This window comes from Alligator sinensis, unplaced genomic scaffold, assembly GCF_000455745.1.
Source record: "Alligator sinensis unplaced genomic scaffold, ASM45574v1 scaffold834_2, whole genome shotgun sequence".
Lineage (NCBI taxonomy): Eukaryota > Metazoa > Chordata > Crocodylia > Alligatoridae > Alligator > Alligator sinensis.
In genome coordinates, this window is record NW_005842511.1 from 499,658 (window position 1) to 506,989 (window position 7,332).

The window sequence follows — 7,332 nt, forward strand, 5'->3', positions numbered from 1 at the left end:
TATGTGTGTACAAGGAGAGAGATGGAAGTGAAAATGAGAAGAAAGGTGGACGGGGAAGGTAGCAGTGAGAGCAAACCCTAAGCCACCAAGTCTACCTAGTAATGGGGTAGGAACCCCGTTAGATACCTCTGTCATACTTAACAAAGTGGTTGGATTTAATTTATTTTGTCTCTATTAGCTATGCTTAGCTCAGAAAGAGCTAATGGAATCCACTGGCTTCCATGCGTTTACACTCTGCTTCCTGTGCAACCCCATCTAGGGCCAATTCATCCATACGTCCCACCATTTTTAAAAATACTTATGAATTATCAGAGTGTTCTCATTTTACTTGTACATAATGGATACATTTTAGATCTTGATTTACAGTTTGGAAAGAAAAGAGGAAATGCTCTGAGAGTCATAAAACACAAAATTGAAATTGTAAGCTGTTGAGGTGGCACAGAAATGCAGTTAAACAGGAACTATAATTCTCACACTATTAAATCTCATCTTAGTAAAACACTCCAAAAATATTCACTTGGAAATGGCCAAACACTAATTTAATTATTTATGAATAAATCACAAGAAGCTGGACGCTAGTATATTTTTCAGAATTCATCAGAAGATTTATTACACAAAAAGAGATGAAACAATGAAGAGAATATAAGACCAACTTGTATTATGAGAAGAGAGATGTCTAGGTTTGATGCAAATTGCATATTTATTGCTATTAGTTGGGTAATACATGGAATTTATATAATTGAGGAGAAACCACCAATCACTATCTAATATTTGGATGGCTATTTTCATAGATATTGCCACTCTACATCGAAACAATAGTCCTTGTAACCAGAATTCTGTTACTGAGAGTAGCCAGTCTAATTACCATGTTTACTTGAAGCTAAGACAACCCTGTATTAAAGACGGTGCCCCAATAATTAGATTTTATATATGGTAAAATTATAAATGTGTTATAATTTTCTAGGTACAGTATCAAATTATTGGAGGGTTGTCTTGAATTCATCCCAGCCCATCACCACTGCTACATTAGGGAAAGCAGTGGCTGGAGGGGTAGGATGGCTGGGGAGGGTGTCAGGCAGTCCCTTTGCCCTCAACCCCCCCACTTCTTCCCACTGCGGTCTTTCCTGCCCCTTGGTACTAATATAACTCAATACTTTTTACAGTGTATTCTATATCATAATTTGAAATATAACTACAGCCCCCCACCACCACTTTCGCATGGTCTCTGCCTCTTTTTCTTCCCCACTTCCCAATCATTGACCACCACTCCCCCATCTCTGCCTCTTGCCCTCCACACTGCTAGTCTCTGACTCCTCCCCCCAGTCTCCAGTCTTAGCTTCTTTCCTCCCCCCCAAACTCCACACTCTCTGCCTCTCCCTGTCCCCCCTTACTGTCAGATGCTGATTGGGCTCTTCCCTATCCAGAAAATAACATGTGGAAGAGCAGCCCCTGCTGGCAACAGAGGCAATGCAACAGCATTAGTACTGCTGATTGGCTGGACATGGGATGGAGTTTCCATGTGCTGGATGCCCAGGAGGAAACCCAGCCTTAGCCAGAACAGAGCTGCCTCTAACAGTAAGGGAGGAGGAAGGGAGGTGGGGTGACCTGCATAGGGTAAGTGGAGGGGGAGTGGGGAAGGGAGATGTATGAGTTCGACTCTGGCCCTAACATGGGCTCAAGACCAGAGCAAGAGCTGCAGCAGCCACCTGCCTGCCACCTCCCCCTCCCCCACTTTTCTTCCAAAACCAAGATGAGGAGCTTTCCCCCCAGTGCTGATTGGGAAAAAAACCTCATCCTAGTTTCAAGTAAATATAGTAGCTCACCTCCAGTACAGTACTAGATTAGCTACACTACGTCCAGTTTGGAAGTTAGGGCAGACAGAGTAGTGTGTTGTGTTTCAGCTGTAAGATGTCTGGTGCAGTAAATTAGTATTATAGGCATGCTCACAGCCCCAGGCTTTTCAACCATAAAGAAAATTTATAAGAATGGCATATTGGCAATTAATTTCTACCAGAGTTAAGCAGCACACCATGCATAGAACATAAAGTTTACAAATATTTGAAAAAGCAGCTTTTGAACCAGGTTACAAAAATGTTGTTAACATGTTACCCAGACAGACTTTACATTTCAAAACAATTTGAACAATTTCGACACAAAACAAAAATAACTCTGTATTGGTAAGGTGTTACAAAAGTTGAATCTAAGATCAAAATTAGGCTGGGACATCACTTGGGTAGGATACCTTCAGAAAATAAATAAAACAAAACAACAAGGGTCCAGGGGAAGTGGTGCTGGTGATAGGTTTCCTTCATTTGGAGTAAGTAATGAAATTGTTTCCAAGTACGATGGAGGGGCACTGCTGCTGAAGTTACGGACACTTGGACAAGATGTGCAGCTTAAGTTCCAATCATTTGTTGCTGCTAAACAGCCAACAGCATTTTTAATAAAAGTATAATTCATTCATTCATCTGTTCATTCACTCAAAACTTTACCAAACTGAAATCAAGTTACCTTTTTAATGCTCTGGACACAAGGGACAATCCTTTAAAATGCACAGATGGGTAAACAGACCTATTAATTACCCCAGATCAAGCCAAGTATCCAAGAAAAGCTAAACAAGAATAACATTTGCCTCACATGCAATCCCTGTTAGATTCATGTCCTTGCTAACTTGTTCTACTCAATACCTGTCTCTATCTCTGGGCAAGCAGGAAAAGTCAGGTCTTACAGTCCATCCGCACTCTAAACCTTCAGAACAAATATGTTCCAGAGGCTGGAGAATGTAAAAGAGAGTACCTCACCAGACGCTATATTTCTGAGTCATAAGCAGTGATCCTGGCTTTTTCTGATTTAAAAACAAATACCCAATTTTCAGATTTAAAAAAATCACCCCAAATCCACATTTTTCTGTGATTAAAATGAAACTCCACTAAGACACACACACACACACACACACACACACACGATTAGGGCTATGCGAAGCTTCAGCAGAGATTTGGACTGATTTGATGGCCGAATCTCTGAATCCAAATCAAACCAGGGAAACCTTTAATCTCCCTAAATTGAATCAGAACCCTCCAAATTGATTTGGGGAGATTCAGAAAGATTTAGCGATTTGGATATAGACACAGCCTTAAATGTTTTTTCTAAATACCTCAAGATACCAGACAGCTCATGAATGCTGCGATGCTGGGGTGGATGGAGTGTCCCACAGAAGCACTTCTGGTCCACTTCTGGGTCCGTTGGGGAGTGCGCTGGGCCCCCCCACCCCCGTGCCCCTATGGCTTGGTGGCTGATGCCTCCTGGGTATGGGGGGGACACCTGGGGTCCCCCCACGACTGACTGCTGAGATGGGGGGACACAGGGGGCCCCCAGGTGCTCCCTGACAGACCCGGAAGTGGAACAAAAGTACTTCTGGTCCACTTTGGGTTTTGCTGCCGAGCACATGTGCTCCTATGAGATGCTCCATCTGCCCCAGCATCGCAGTATTCATGAGCCATGCCTGGTACCTTGAGCTATGTAGAAAAAACATTTCAAGCTGTGCCTATGGCTGAATTGCTGGTTCTCCAAATCAGCATGGAATCTTCAGATTTGGATTCAGCTGAATAAAATCAGGGACAGTGATCCAAATCAACCATTCGAACCACTGTCCCTGATTTGGGCTGAATCCAAACTTTTTGGGGATTTAATCTACTTTTTGGGGACTTTTTTTCATCTGAGAAAACCAGGATCTCATTTCACACGCAGCAAATAACCATGAATGTGCCACTGTACCATGGAGAGAAAGGTGGTTATTTACCAAGTTAAGGGACCATCAAGCAGCCAGTAGAAGTGCTTGACTTTGACTACTAGTCCACAGTATTATTTCATTGCTATTTATGAATGTGCCTATTCTATGCAACATGTTTTAACAATTCTGATGGTTTCAAATAGGAGTTAAGTCTTGAGTCTTAACTCATATAAAATAAGGTGTTGATTTCAGGGGGAATACTTAAGGACCCCTCTACACATTACATGTACTATGGAATTACCTGGATAATTGTGCAATTAATTTGAAATAGCTACATGTGCAAATTAACTATGGTGCCTTAAAAAGGTCCAATCAGCTATAATATTATTGCTGGAAAATGAGTAATAACTTTATAGCGGTTTTAATCCAGTTTTAATTCACACATGTAGCCTGTGCCCTATAACTGTAACAATCACTTTAAATAATTGCCTACACTAATAAAAGTGGCTAAAGAGCTGCTCAGAAAAAAATACAAAATATTGTTGCTTTTGTTTTTTCTGAAAATGTCGTTCTTTCAATTTCTTCCCACACTAAGATACAGGTTAAAAATTCATGCACTTGTTTAGGCAGACTCATATTCATTTAATCAGAAAATAGTTCCAAATATAAGGAATACACTCACAAGTAAATGTTATTGCATGTGTCTAATATCTCCAACAATCTAACAAATGCTGGATTCATAATATATTAAATAGCTTATCAGAAATTTGGCAATACTGGGTTAGCAGCAGAGGTGTAACTGGGCACTTACCATTATTGTGCCAACTTATTATTACCCTCCAACAGCTTTACTGATGTGCACTTCTCTGGCACCACTGCTGCTGCTGCCAGACCTGGAACTAAGGGGAAGGAATGGATGGAAGAGTGAGATGCTTCCACTCCATTCTGGCATGGCTCCCATACCATCTTTAGGAAGCTCTGAGAGCTTGTGCCCTTCTCACCCACTTATCCTTATACATATGCTTGGCAGTATGTAAATTAGATCCTTCTTTCAACAGAACACTTGAAGACATTTGGGCCTGTGGGCTCAATGCTATCTATGTTGTACGTGAGTAACTTGACTGATCTGAGTAATCCTAGTGCAACTGAGTTTAGTGTAAGGACAATATCAATACATTACCTCTGAGATCTCTGAGCATCATGCATATATATGATTTCAGTCAATATCTAGATGCTTAATTTACTTACATAAATAACTCCATTAATTTGAATGGAATTACTCAGGTGAGGAAAGTTAAGCATTTATGTAAACATTTAGAGAAGCAGGGCCTAAATTACTCACAGGGACCTATATACTGTAACACTTACTCCCAAAAGTAAATCTGTGCTCGCGAGTGTACTGGGCAGTCTTTAAGACAGTACTAGTATGTGGAAAGACACAAATGTAAGTAAGTATTTGAAGAATCAGAGCTTGAGAGCAACAACCACAAAAAGGCAACTTGATCTCATTTCCTGTGCAATTAAGCAGTTAAATGTTTCCATGTTTTCTCTAACTTTGATGCAAAGTTTTCTGTCTAGATGCAGCATTACAGAGAATCACAATTGTCCTCTAGTGTATTGTATCTGTCTTTTATACTACAAGTAGTTCATTAAAAATTTAAATAAAATGGTCCCAAGACTGTCGTCTGCAGGAAAATGCCAGCTGGGCATTATTTTTTATATTTTAATTAAATAAAAGGAAAAATAATCAATTCCTTAATAAGATTGGGGAAAACTGTCACCCGTGAATAGTGAGCTACAAGACATGAGTAACTCAATATCTTGAAACTCGAGTAGTTACAGAACTTTTTTTATTTGCCTGCTTTATGGTTTGTGAATGATAAATGAAATTTACTAGGAATGCCCTGCAGTAATATTTCAAATTATGATATAGAATACACTGTAAAAAGTATTGAGTTATATTAGTACCACGAAAAAAGGCGCTCATTTTTCTCTTTTGGAAAAACACATTCCATTAGGACATTCGTCAAAAGACAATTTTAAAAATTCAGGATGCTACAGTGATTCAAATACCAGTATTTTAAACCATTTAATTTAAATATTGTAAGCAATTACAGTGGGAATTTATATTAATACTTAGAAGAGAAATGAAGTGAAAAAATAGATAAATCTCAATAAGCTGTGGGTGCCAATTTTTAGCCCACCAAGTGAGAGTGAATTTAATAATCAGCCTAGCTCTTTCCTTGTGTTTGAGCTGCCCAGTATACCAATGCAGTTTCAAATTAACACTAACATAAGCCTCTTTTTGAGTGGTGCTGGTTTTTTTTCAATCCTGGCAAATTTGCGTTGACACATTTTTATGATGTTCCTGGGGCTGTTCAGACAATGAAAACCAAGAAAAAGACGTTATCCTGAAATGGGGTTGTAGATAGTGTCTACAGTGTCCTTTAAACCAGAATCCTTTTGTCAACTCGTGTGAGCTATGGCTCTTTAACATTCTAAACCTGCTATGGCTGCTGGGGCAGTTTATCACGAAAGAATAGAAAAGAGCCCCTGGCATATCAAGGGGAAAAAAAGGAAGGAAAGAAAGAAAGAAAAAGAAAAACCCCGGGCTCACAGACAGTGTATTGTGTAACCAGGGCTTAAAGAGGCTGCCGTTAGGTATATTTCATAATATGAAAAGACAGGCCAATTTTGGCCCCCTCGCCTGGCCGGATCAGTGCTGTCAGTGCCATTTATTTGCAATCCCCCGTGATTTCTGTATCCCCACAACCCTTTTGCATAAAAATGAACCATAAAGGCAGTCAAAACACCTGCTTTACTGACAGGCCTGATTAAAGCTTTGATTTATCCCTCAAAGTACGAGCTGGTCTGCTCTTATTGGAGCCTTGGGTTGGTGTATAATTCATCTGAGTTTGAAGGTCTTCTTTCTCTATGCCTGAGTTTCAGCTGTGGGTGTCTTTTGTACCTGCTTGAAAGTTCTGTTAACCCCAAGAGCACCCAACCCAGCTGGAATCCAGAGTTTTTAATCAATATTGGTTCAAGTTTCTCAGCTCAAGTTATTAAGTGACAGTAAATTACTAGACTAATTTGGGTCCCACAGTACACTCAGCCTTGCATTTCATAGGACTTGGCTCAGCATTATAGACCCTGGGGAGCAGCTTTACCAGGTGGGATGGAATAGTGTAGCTTATTAAAAATGTACCCTTCCCATAGCTCAAAAGAGTTGACAATTGACACCTAGGTTTCATGCTATGTGAGGACGACCTTTCATTCCTTTATAGTAAAGTTTGTATTAAATTCAGAAACTTCGTTTTCAAGCAATTGTATTGTAAGTTGAGTTATACATAACAACATTCACTCTAGGCTCACATTTAGCATAGAGGACTGTGAGCAGACATTACAGAATTGAGGGAAAATGGGTTTGTAATCTTTAATACTGTATCAGCGAAAAAAAATAATAGAGCTCTAGTAACTCTGCTGGAAGGCAAAAACTGGTTCTGCGTTCTCAAAGGAAATTGTTTAGACTATTAGTCAGTGGTTTGTTAGTATTTTGGAAGAAGTGAACGAACTTAGTTTTTAAATGAACACAGTTATTTTTC